This window comes from Aegilops tauschii, chromosome 3, assembly GCF_002575655.3.
Source record: "Aegilops tauschii subsp. strangulata cultivar AL8/78 chromosome 3, Aet v6.0, whole genome shotgun sequence".
NCBI classification, from domain to species: Eukaryota; Viridiplantae; Streptophyta; class Magnoliopsida; order Poales; family Poaceae; genus Aegilops; species Aegilops tauschii.
Window position 1 is genome coordinate 144,121,240 of NC_053037.3, and position 13,141 is coordinate 144,134,380.

The window sequence follows — 13,141 nt, forward strand, 5'->3', positions numbered from 1 at the left end:
AGAGAGGGCCCATACCTGGGTAAACATTGTGTCCCCTGTCTCCTGTTACCATCGACCTTAGACGCACAGTTCGGGATCCCCTACCCAAGATCCACCGGTTTTGACACCGACATTGGTGCTTTCATTGAGAGTTCCATTGTGACGTCGAAGATAGGATCGATGGCTCGCCTTGTTCTCAAGGACAGTATCACCTCTGGAGGAGCACTGGTCCCAGGCCAAACCCTCCGGCTAGGCGGCTTTACCATGACCACCCGTTCGGCCGTTAAGCCGACGATGACCTCCCAGGTCATCGAAAATCCCCTTCGCATTGACTCCGAACACTCCAAGGAGATGGATCTGGCAGAGCTTTCATCTTGAAATGAGCTCTTAGATCGCATCGCCGCCCTGGGGGTCGCTACAGACTACGATCGAATTGGGCTTAAACCTGATCAGAGAGAAATAAAAGCTCCACCAATGACCCACCAGGTAGCGGTAGTCGAGGAGCGAGGCGACAAATCTTCCTCCATACTGAGGACAGACTATGTCCGGATCTCCGACCTCGAAGAGCCGGACACCCACCGGCGAAGAGATGCATCTTGTCCTCTGAACATAGAATCGGACGACAAGCCTAAAAGCCCAGTTGATATCCCGGAGCCTGGACTATTGAGTCCGGAAGATCTTCAGACTCCGGATCCAAAATTGGGTCAAGGTTCAGATTTAAATCCACCCACCCACCCAGACATAAGCGCTCTCAGGAACATACAACAGCAGTCTCAGGAAACGGTCCATCACTTCTGGGCCAGATTCCTTCTTGTCAAAGACGAGATTAAAGATTGCCGCGACGAAGACGCGATCTCAGCTTTCCGCACCAATTGCATGGACGAAGGAATCCTCAACGCCATCAACCGCCGTCGCATATTACACTTCGCTGACTTGGCAACTATAGTACAGAAGTACAGCGCAATGGAAAGCGCTTGGAAAACTCAGGCAGCCCGTTGGGAACCATCGGTCCCCATTAAACCCCTCGTTCAAGCGAAAAGGGCGCACCCTCGTGGCACGCCCGCTCCAATAGTAAAGGAATACAAGCCTACTACAGGGCACAGAACCGTTCTGGAAGGATGGCTCGATGGGCCATGCAAAATACACACAACACCGGATAACATACCAACCCATAGCCTTAGAGCATGTTGGATACTCTGGTAAGTGGCCAAGAGTGGCGAGGATATCCTCACCAAGAATACCCCAGAACAACACCCCCGGAAGACGACAACCTCAAAGTATTGAGGGTCTTCGAGACATTTGCTTCAAACAATAGGCGCAAAAGGGCACTCCGCGAACTCGCCAAAGTCTGCCAAATCGCAGCAATAAACCCTTGGAACGACACATCTATAACTTTTAATGCCAGGGACGAACCAAAATACAGGACAGTCCGAGCACCAGCCGCCTTGGTCCTCAGTCCAATCGTGGATGGCTTTCAGCTCACCAAGGTTCTCATGGACGGCGACAGCGGACTAAACATCATTTATGAGGATACACTCCACAAAATGGAAATAGACAGGAGCCGCACCGAGCAAAGCAGCACGACCTTCCGAGGAATCATTCCCATTCAGGAGGCGCGGTGTGCGGGAAAAATCACACTTGACGTGGTATTCGGCACATCGGAGAATTATCGGTCCGAAGAGATAACCTTCCAAGTGGCCCTTTCAACAGCAGATATCACGCCCTCTTGGGGCTAGATGCATTTACACGCTTCCAAGCTATACCTCATTACGGGTACATGAAGCTTAAGATGCCCGGGCCCAACGACACAATCACTCTCGCCAGTGATCCAGACATAGCACTCCGCGCCGAGAATAAAACTGCATCCGTCGCCCTTGAGGCATGATCTGAAGCCCTCGTGGCCGAAGAGTTAACCGCACTGCACTCCACGGTGGACAGGGACGATGTGATCCCAGACAAACGACCCAAATCCCCCTCCTTCAAGCCGGCAGAAGAAATAGTCAAATTCCAGGTCCATCCAATGGACCCCAACAAGACAGCATCTATCGGGGCACAACTCGACCCAACGGTCGATGCCGCGCTACGAGAGTTCCTGCGTGAAAACTGGGACATATTCGCCTGGCAACCTTGTGACATGCCAGGAATCCCAGGCAGGCTAGCCGAACACAGCCTCAATACCTTAAAGGGATATAAACCGGTCAAACAAACACTGCGGCGTTTTTCCAAACCCAAACGACAAGCTATGGGAGAAGAGCTAGCCAAGTTACTCGAAGCCGGATTCATCAGAGAAATCAAACACCCGGACTGGCTAGCAAACCTGGTGATGGTACCAAAGAAGGATAAATCCTGGCACTTATGCGTCAATTTCAAAGACCTCAAAAAGGCTTGCCCTAAGGATCCCTTTCCCCTCCCTCGCATCAATTAGATCATTGACGCAACCGCAGGACACGATTCACTGTGTTTCATCAACGCGTACTCCGGATACCATCAGATCAAGATGAAGGAGTCCGATCAAGCCGCAAGGGCATTCATTACCCCATATGGGCCTTTCTGCTTCAACACTATGCCTTTCGGGCTCAAAAATGCTGGCGCCACCTACCAACGCATGATTCAAACATGCCTGGAGAAGCAGATCGGCAAGACAGATGAAGCATATGTTGATCACGTCATCATCAAAACCAGGCACGTCGAGTCACTGATAGACGATTTACGTCTCACATTCAACAACCTCCGTGCATATGACATCAAGCTCAATCTTAAAAAGTGCGTTTTCGGCGTCCCCGCTAGAAATCTGTTGGGCTTCGTCATTTCCAATAGAGGAATTGAAGCAAATCCAGCCAAAATCTGAGCTTTGTTACAATTGGCTACGCCAACGGACCTTAAACAGGTCCAAAAACTCGTCGGGTGCGTGGCAGCTTTAAGCCGCTTTATCTCCAGATTGGGAGAAAAGGCATTGCCACTCTATCGCCTTCTAAGGCGCACCAATCACTTCGAGTGGACGGATGCGGCAACGGCCGGACTAGAAGAAATAAAGGCCCTTCTAGCAAGCAACCCAATCCTGGCCGTGCCGAACGTCGGCGAACCTGTGCTCGTCGTAGAACGAGAACAGGACGGACACAAATTCCCGCTTCAGAAGCCAGTATACTACGTATCCACTGTCCTCACACCATGCAAATCCCGGTACCCCCATTATCAAAAAATAGCATACACGGTCTTCATGGCATCCCAGAAGCTATGACACTACTTCCAAGAGTGTTCGATCACGGTGGCTTCCAAAGTACCACTCAATGATGTAATAAACAACCGAGATGCTACGGGCCGGATTGCCAAATGGGCCATCGAACTCCTTCCATTCGACATAACATACAAACCGCATCGGGCCATTAAATCCCAAGTATTGGCGGACTTCGTCGCCGAATGGACAGAGGCCGAACTCCCTAAAAAGTACGACACATATTCCAACTGGGTTATGTATTTTGATGGCTCCAAAATGCTGGCAGGATTAGGAGCGGGCGTCGTTTTAACGTCCCCCACTGGAGATGTAGTGCAGTACGTACTCCAAATATTATATACGGACTCCAACAACGCAGCCGAATACGAGGCCTTATTCCATGGTCTTCGGATGGCCGTCTCCATGGGCATACAACGCCTAGAAGTGCGCGGGGACTCAAACCTCACAATATCTCAAATAAATGGAGATTTTGACGCCAAAGATCCGAAGATGGCGGCTTATCGCAATGCTGTCCTAAAAATGTCGGCTCGGTTCGTGGGGCTCGAGTTTCATCACGTGGCTCAAGAAAGTAATCAAGCGGCGGACATCCTTGCTCGCATCGGCGCCAAGTGTGACCCCGTCCCACCTAACATCTTTCTGGAAAGGCTTTTCAAGCCATCCGTGGTGTGGCAAGGGGAGAGAGGCAACACCAGTCCGGATCCGAACACAACGCCAGATTCTGAACACACCAATATCATCGGCGGCTCAGCCACCGAAATAACACTGTCGGCCCATCTCATTTATGGCAGTAATTGCCCCATGTACTGAACCCTTCTTGGCCTACCTTAATAGGAAAGAACTCCCTGAGGATTAAAACGACGCCTGCCGCATTGTCCGGCGTTCGAAGGCCTACAAGGTTCACGACGGAGAGCTCTACAAGAAAAGCGCTACCGGAGTTCTTCAAAGATGTATCTCCGAGGAGGAGGGGCGGCAGCTCTTGGCCAAAATTCATGCCGGTCTCGGCGGCCACCACGCCGTAGCTCGGGCCCTTGTTAGCAAGGCCTTCCGTACAGGTTTTTATTGGCCGGCGGCCCGAGCAGACGCGTAGGACCTTGTCCTACGTTGCGTCGGATGCCAACTTTTCGCGACCAGGGCCATATGCCACCCACCGCTCTGCAAACAATCCCCATCACTTGCCCTTTTGTGGTCTGGGGGCTTGATATGGTCGGACCCCTTAAAGGAGGAAGCCATAAGAAAAAATATCTGCTGGTCATGGTGGATAAATTCACTAAGTGGATAGAGGCCAAACCAGTTAAAACGGCCAAAGCCGAACTGGTGATAGACTTTATATCCGGCGTTGTACACCGTTATGGTGTTCCAAATAGCATCATCACCGATAACGGCTCCAACTTCACAGCCGATGAGGTGAAAAATTGGTGCGCCAATCTGGGCATTAAGCTCAATTACGCCTCCGTCTATCACCCACAAACAAATGGTCAAGTCGAACGGGCGAATGGTCTAATTATGAGCGGCATCAAACCCAGGCTGGTGCGGTCTTTGAAGGAATCAGACAAGCACTGGGTTGAGGAGCTCGACTCCATACTCTGGGGGCTGCCGACCATGCCCAATCGCACTACCGGATACACACCTTTCTTCATGGTGTACGGCGCAGAGGCTGAGCTACCCTGCGACATAATTCATGACTCACCTCGAGTGCGCATGTACGAAGAGAGAAAGGCCGAGATCGATCGACAGGACAGCCTAGACGCTTTGGAGGAGGAGTGCGACGTTGCAAAAGCCCGTTCCGCATTTTATCAACAAGAGGCTCGCAGATATCAAAGCAGAGAAGTATGGGCCAGGACTTATAATGTTGGCGAACTCGTTCTACGCTTGCCGGAGAAGAAAAAGGACAAACTCAAGATCAAATGGGAGGGTCCCTTCATCATTGACGAAGTTCTCACTGGAGGAGCGTACCACCTGCGTGATGCGTCAGATAATCGCCTAGAGCCGAACCCTTGGAACGCGGTCAGAATACAAAGATTCTAGGCATAGCGCCGAACTCTTTGTTCCTTTCCTTCTCCTTATTGTTCCCATTGCTTTTTCCTCTCTTTTCACTTTTTACCCTTTTATTAGCCTTAAAGCTTTTCTTGCGGCTCAACCGTGCACCTGTGACATACACATACTCAAATATGTACGTCCATTACGCCTGGGGGCTTCTTTGACAGAAGCTTGTTAATGTTATTTTTTGAGCATCAAGCTCATCACATATGCGCCTTTTCCCTATATGTACCTTTTCTTCACCATTATATGCATCGATATGACTTAATTTTTGGCCAAGCTAGGTTGCCTGGCTCCTGTACTTCTGCCACATTCCCGTTAGTTCGGCTAGGGCATGAAGGGAGCACCTCTGCGATTGTTACTGCCGGGTCATCCGGACGTGTACCTCAGACTGGGTGAAGCCGAAAGCTAGCGTTCTTAAGGGAATATTCGGTTGGTGGATTAAAGATGTTTTTGCTTTCACCCCATCGTGAACCCCCAGATGTTGCTTATACTGCGATTGTTCCAATCACAGTTCGGACATGCATTTTTATGCACTCCCAGGGAAAGGAACCCTTAACGGAACTATTCTCTCTGGAAGATGTTTCTTACAATCATAATGTAATATAACATAACTAGCTGGATACAACTTGTCTGTTCAAGCAACTATGACCCCTGCGCTTGGCTTCCACGCATACCCCGGTCTATTTTACCGCTTAGGTATTCGGAAACACTCTGCACCTTCAGGTCCAGAGGTCGAAGCGAAAAGGTCTGCCAGGACAATCGTTTTACAATTCAGCTAGAAGGAAAATACATAGTCACTTGGACTCAAAACTTTCCTCCTCTATACCGTCCAGCAAGCTATCTAACTTACAGTCCTGCTGGGAATAATTGGTGGCTACTTTTACTTGGTCATATACCAAATTAACGGGAACTTCTTTCCCATCTGACCCTAGAGGTCCAACCCGAGCCATATGATTCGGATCAAGCTTGGTGTACCGTGTTTTCACCATGGCCCAGGCTTCTCGTGCACCTTCCCGGCAGACCTATATCTTCCACAATCGAAAGCGCCGCCGCACTCCCTTGAATAGCTCTAGGAGCTCCTCCATCTTTCCTAGAGGGGAGGCAGATGGCCACAAGGCCTTGGCAACGCTTCGCATCGCCTGCCGAGCCTGCTCATGGATGTGCGACAGCTCTTGTAGCAGATCGCCCGAGAATCCAGACATCTCCTCTTCGGGACAACCGATCAGCATACCCGCAGACATAACTCGGTTAGTCCCTGTTATCTCCGAATTATTCGAAGGTAAGTTCGACCACATACTGAATAGGCCGCCTCGCAGCCTCTTATTTTCCTTCATGGAGTCAGCCAGCTCGGCCCGTACATCTTTCAGTTCTTCGCCCAGCTGGGTCTGGGCATCCTGCAGCTTGTTTTTCTCATCTCTGACTCGGGTTAGAACACGCTCACCTGCGGCATGTAGTCTTTTCGCCTCCTTCTCACCCGCTTGAGCGTCTTTCAATTTCTCCTCCAGTTGACCTGACGATCTTGTTAGGAGATAAGCAACAGTATTAGCACAGCTGGTCTATAATTATGGGACAATTGCATTTTTACCCCTAGTTGGTTCCTACCCACGGGTTTTGCCCTTACTTTTCGAGCTTGCTCAGTTTTGCCCTTACTTTTTCCGTCGTGGTCCCTCGAATGCCCTTTGACCGTTTGACCAAAACTTTGAAAATTCATAACTAATTCATACGAACTTAGAAAAATGAAAATAAGATATCAAAATGTTCAGATAAACATTACCTTTATGTGCATATCATTTACATTCAGGACAAAAGCAGCCTTTAAACTACCCGAGGTAATTATTGTTATTAACATTATTAAAAATAAAAAGGTATAAACAATATTTTTTCATGAATAAAAATTACATGCAAATGTAGGTGATGTTTTCTGAACATCCAGATATCTTATTTGCATTTTTCTGAGTTCGTATCATCTTGTTAAGAATGTTCTAACGACTTTGACAATTATTTGGAAACTTCATGACAAGTTGATACGAACTCAGAAAAATGCAAATAAGATATTAGGATGTTCAGAAAACATCACCTACATTTGCATGTAATTTTTATTCATGAAAAAATTTGTTTATACCTTTTTATTTTTAATAATGTTAATAACATTAATTACCTCAGGTAGTTTAAAGGGTGCTTTTGTCCTGAATGCAAATGATATGCACATAAAGGTAATGTTTATCTGAACATTTTGATATCTTATTTGCATTTTTCTGAGTTCATATGAATTAGTTATGAATTTTCAAAGTTTTGGTCAAACGGTCAAAGGGCATTCGAGGGACCTCGATGGAAAAAGTAAGGGCAAAACTGAGCAAGCTCGAAAAGTAAGGGCAAAACCCGTGGGTAGGAACCAACTAGGGGTAAAAATGCAATTGTCCCTATAATTATTGTTTCTCGATGGAGGGAAATATTACCAGAGGGCTCCTTCTTGGACTTTTACAGTTCGGCGGTCACAGCAGTTAGCTATGTCCGACACTTTTCTAGCTCTTGGGCTAGCAGGTCGTTCTTCTCCGTAAGAACCTGTTTATACAACGATCCTTAAATCATTTGTACCAACTGCTTCAAGTCTCGGGGGCTACTGGCATATGGTTATCATATTCGGACAAAATAAACTTACTTGCACATCTTTTAAATGTTGCCTCGTGACTCTGACAAGCCCGTCTCCAGCAGCTCGGATGTATGCATCAACCGAGCTGAAGGCATTAAACGCCTCTTCTGAAAAGCTGGGGTCTCGTAAAACGGCCCTTCGGTGCCGATGATTCATGGCGATCTCCACTTCCGAGTTGGTGACGGATACATCATCTGAAACCTCGGCTGGAGAACACTCCGGCGTCACCCCCGTATCAGCCCCCGTCTTTACGGCAGGATCTGGATCCCGGCTAGGGGGAGTATGACCTGCTGGACCCCCGGACATAGTCCGGCACACTCTTTTCCTGATACAGGACAAACATAGAAGTCACAATTGGATGCGACTTCTGAAGAACATATTTGCCAATCCATACCTCTTCGATGACGGCTCAACCGTATCTTCATTTGCCTTCCTCTTCGAATGCTTGCCCGGTGTGGGGGCCGCTCTCTTGGGAGATGCCCCTGGGGCAGCATGGCGTGCTGAATGCCTCCCCTTTTGAGCTCAGGACGGTGCGGTGGGTGAGGCAGAATGAGAGAACTCTTTCGGATGAGATGTCTCCTAATTACTTACGTGTGAAGCAGGGAGAAGACCGGGATAATCGGCGATGATGGCCACTTCTATGCCGTTGTAGCTTGCCTGGTAAAACACCCCATCCTCGAGCACCATGAATATATCCGGATCCTCTTTGAATCTGGGGTCAAGGTCTCGATTGTGGCCCTCGGGCGGCGGGGCGGGGCTGTGAAGCCCTTCGAAAATCTTTCGCCAGTGCTGTTATAAATGGATGGATTAATGTTCATTGAAAATAGCCCAGGGAGTGGAGTAAGGAGAGCAGATGAGTTGGGACTTACCCAGCTAGGAGGACTGTACATGGAAAATCCATCTCTGCGCTTGATTCATAGAAATTTCTCTTCCTCCCCTATGAACAGTTCGGCCAATATTTTGGCCAGAGCGGCGGGGGTGTCCGGACCCTTCCTGCCGCAGCGGGAGGCGTCATCCTCCCCATTGTAGTGCCACATGGGAAGCCCCCTGTATTGGAGTGGCTGAACCCCCCATACTATGGAAGTCGCCATTACTTCAACTATTGATAATCCGGACTGAGCGAGCGTCCTTATCATGCTCATGAGTTAACGAACATCCGCACTATCTTCCTCCTCGATGCTCCGAGGGCACCAGCTGTGGCATTTCTTCAAAGGAACGCTTGTGAACTCGGGAAGACCCCTCCGAACTGGGTCTGGAAGTGCGACGTCCTCAATATAGAACTATTTGGAAGGCCACTCTTCGGATGCCTTCTTCGATGAGCCATATAGGTATCCGGTCTCGGCGATGCGCCATATTTCGGCTCCGCCCACTTCAAATATTGATCCCTCGTGATTGCGCGGGACGAGACAAAATAGCTTTCTGCACAATTAAAAATGGGCCTCACAACCCAAGAATAGCTCGCAAAGGGCGACGTAACCCGCGATATGCAGGATGGAGGCCGGAGTGAAGTTGTGCAGTTGGAGGCCATAGCACTCCAGAAGCCCTCTGAGAAACGGATGAATTGGAAACCCGACGCCTCTTAGCAGGTAGGGGACAAAATCCTTGTGTTTGGAGCTTCTCCAGCTGACCATGGGATACGGATCACCTCTCCCACTCGCATTTTTGTAGGCCGCAGGGACGGGAGTAGGAGCTGGGAGCGCTAGCCATGTTGGAGTGGTCTTTCCTAGCAATCTCTGAGGATTTTTCCGCGTGGTGCCGTATGGATCTGAGATCCAATCTCTTTAAATAGACATTATTCCTCACCTGTCCGAGGGGCTAACTACAAAAATACCCTGACCTCTCGCTTTCGCTTGACACGTGGAAGCTGAATTTGTTGACACATAGAAGCCGAGGGGTTCGACATTAAATGGAAGGCCGAATACATCACTTTGAAGTCATCGGAGGAGGAACCCGCCTTGCAATGCCGAAGACAATCTGCGCGCCGGACACCTCGTCATTGAAGTCTGGTTCGGGGGCTACTGAGGGAGTCCTGGACTAAGGGGTCCTCGGGCGTCCGACCTGTTAGCCATGGGCCAGACTGATGGGCTATGAAGATACAAAGACCGAAGACTCTACCCGTGTCCAGATGGGACTCTCCTTGGCGTGGAAGGCAAGCTTGGAGACCGAATATAAAGATTCCTTTCTCTATAACCGACCTTATGTAACCCTAGGTCGCTCTGGTGTCTATATAAACCGGAGGGCTAGGTCTGTAGAGGCCAATATACAATTATAGTCATACAGGCTAGACTTCTAGGGTTTTAGCCATTACGATCTCGTGGTAGATCAACTCTTGTAATACTCATATTCATCAAGATCAATCAAGCAGGAAGTAGGGTATTGCCTCCATAGAGAGGGCCCGAACCTGGGTAAACATTGTGTCCCTAGTCTCCTGTTACCATCGACCTTAGACGCACAGTTCGGGACCCCCTACCCGAGATCCGCCGGTTTTGACATAGACACCTCCCCCGTTCCGAGCCCAATAAAGTCCCATATGAGATCCGGCTCGTTAAAAGCCTACCACGTTCTGGGCCAAATTATGGCCCAGATCAGATCCGACCCTTTAAGAGGCTTTGGGCTAAATTATGGCCCATATCAGATTCGGCCCGTTAACTGGACGATATGCTTTTTGGCCCACTTGCTAAAGGCCCATTTAGTAATTCGGCCTGATATTAGTTTTGGCCTGTTAAAGGCCTGTTTAACATTTAGGCCCTATATTTATTTCAGCCTGTTAAAAGCCCGTCATATAGTTGGGCCTAACTACGCCCTAGTTTGCATCCGGCCTGCTCACAGTCGATATTTTGATTGGGCCAAACAAGGACCGAGACAATTTTGGCCTGTTAATGACCCATGATGTGATTGGCACAATCATGGGCCGGGGTCTATTTCGGCCTGCTGCCGGCCCGTGAGCTGTTCGACACGTTTCATGCCCAACCTACTTTTCAGCCTCCTAAAAGCCCATTTAGTTTTTTTGCGAAAATAGGGCCGGCGGTTTACTCGGCCTATTAGAGGCCCAAATCTACTAGTGGTCCAGTTTACATTTAGGCATGTTAACGGACCGATTATGTAGTGATTTGCATGACGGCCCGATTATGTACCATAATTTTATGGTTTGGCCGATTTACTGCGAAGACAGGATATATATATACAGTAAAATAACTGCAGCATCGTGAATAAGAAATAAACCTAGACTATACGATATAGAAATTACAGGATATTACATCCACTGGGCATCAAAGTTCGCCACTATGATAATAAAGCACAAGCAGATAGCAGATTAAATACAATGGGCATCAAAGATCGCCACCATTGCAAATAAACACGCCGACAAAATAATATACAAAACCGACAACACTTCAATAGAGTTCAAGAAAGGGTAGCCCTGCTCGGGAGCTGCAGCGCAAGTAGCTGAGCAAGCTGATGAGACTGCGCTTGTTTGACACTTATATCCTCCTCACTCTGAAATATAAACAAGCAGACAGATGACAGGTTTTGCACATATAAGTATCAATGCTGACAATTCATCAAATTTCTTACTGACGAATAAAGTGACATAGTTTAAAATAGCATTAACACAATGTGGTATTGTTCAGGTTAAGACGTGGCAATAAATGACATTGTGAAGGAGTTGGCAGCTTCACGACACCACTGGATTACAGATCAAGAACTCATAAGTATCAATGTTTAGTGTGCTGTCAATTTATCCCATTTCAGATTGGCAAATAAAGAGACGGTTTAAATAATAGTAGAATGATATGACATTGTTCATAGTTAAGACATTGCAGAATATGACATTATGCTGTAGTGGGTAGGTTCACCACACCACTGGATTACGGATCAAGAACAGAAGCATACATGCAGTGCAAAAGAAGATCACTTGCTCTGTATAGTTTACTTTACATTTTATGAAGAAGTAACTTGGTTGTACGACTGAAAACTTAAATTGAGAAGGACAAACTTTTGTTTATGAACTACATTATAAACTTTAAACATGCAATTTGATGCAAACACCAAAAATAAACAACTGTTGCAGTCATGCCTAACCAAATATATACAACAAAGTTTGAAGGCTTGAGAAGGACAAACTTACATTATTGGTGAAGACAGGCTCTATAAAGCCCGTGTCCATGCTGATGGGGGGCAATTCAAGAAGTTTACCACAGAATCTTCTTCATGAGCATTGCCTTTATTCTACATTTTGTTAAGAGTAAATATAGATGTGATAATATAAGAAAAAATGTAGAATATTTAAGATAAGATGAAGAGTGATGCTACATATCCAAGTAGCTATAAATGTAAGTACAGTGATACAGGCAAAGGTACAACCAAGAGCAATGCGGAGCTAAACTTCTTCAGGACCATTGGTGTTATCCAACATTATGGTAAGAGTAAATATAGATCTGATGCGTAGAAAATGGAGGGCAAAGGAAAATAAGCTGCAGAGTGATGGTACATGAACAACTACCTGTCAATATAAGTACACTGATAAAGGACAGCAGGTACTTACAAGAACAATGCAGAGCTAAAAAATTTCATTAGCATTGGATATATTCTACACTAATATAACCATTCATACAGATCAGATAATTTGGAGTGAACAATTGATAAGCAAGCTATCATGCATACTGCTCTCACATAATGAACCAGGTATGAATGCAAGTACAGTGATACAGGACAACAGGTACTAACAAGAGCAAAGCAGCGGACAACATATTTGCGATATCCTGTCGTTCTTTTCAAACCAGAATTCTTCTTCGAGCTGACTTCTGGCAAAAAAGATCCATAAGGCACATGCAAAAAAGTAGAAGTTCAAAATATAATAGACAGTACCTCATCCTGGGAACGAGCCCAGTGCATAACAAGGTTTTTCCATTCAATGTCTTCTAAATTTAGCATAGGAGACTTCACCGGAAATTCATTTATAGACTTGCCATCAAAGTATGATTTCCTCAGGTAACACTGATACTGCTGCAATGCTTCCTTGAAAAGCGCAAGCAAGCTTTCCTTGTCATGACTATCCAGATTGACCCTCGCCTACTTACGACAATGTAATGTAAATCATTGATGTGTTCAATCAGCAGAAAACAGGAAAATAATCACCATGAATAATAGCACTTACACGTAAGTGGGATAGGAAGATGTGAAAATGGTGTTTGTCTTCACTATAATCTTCCCATGATGGGAATATATGCGCGTAGTCCCTA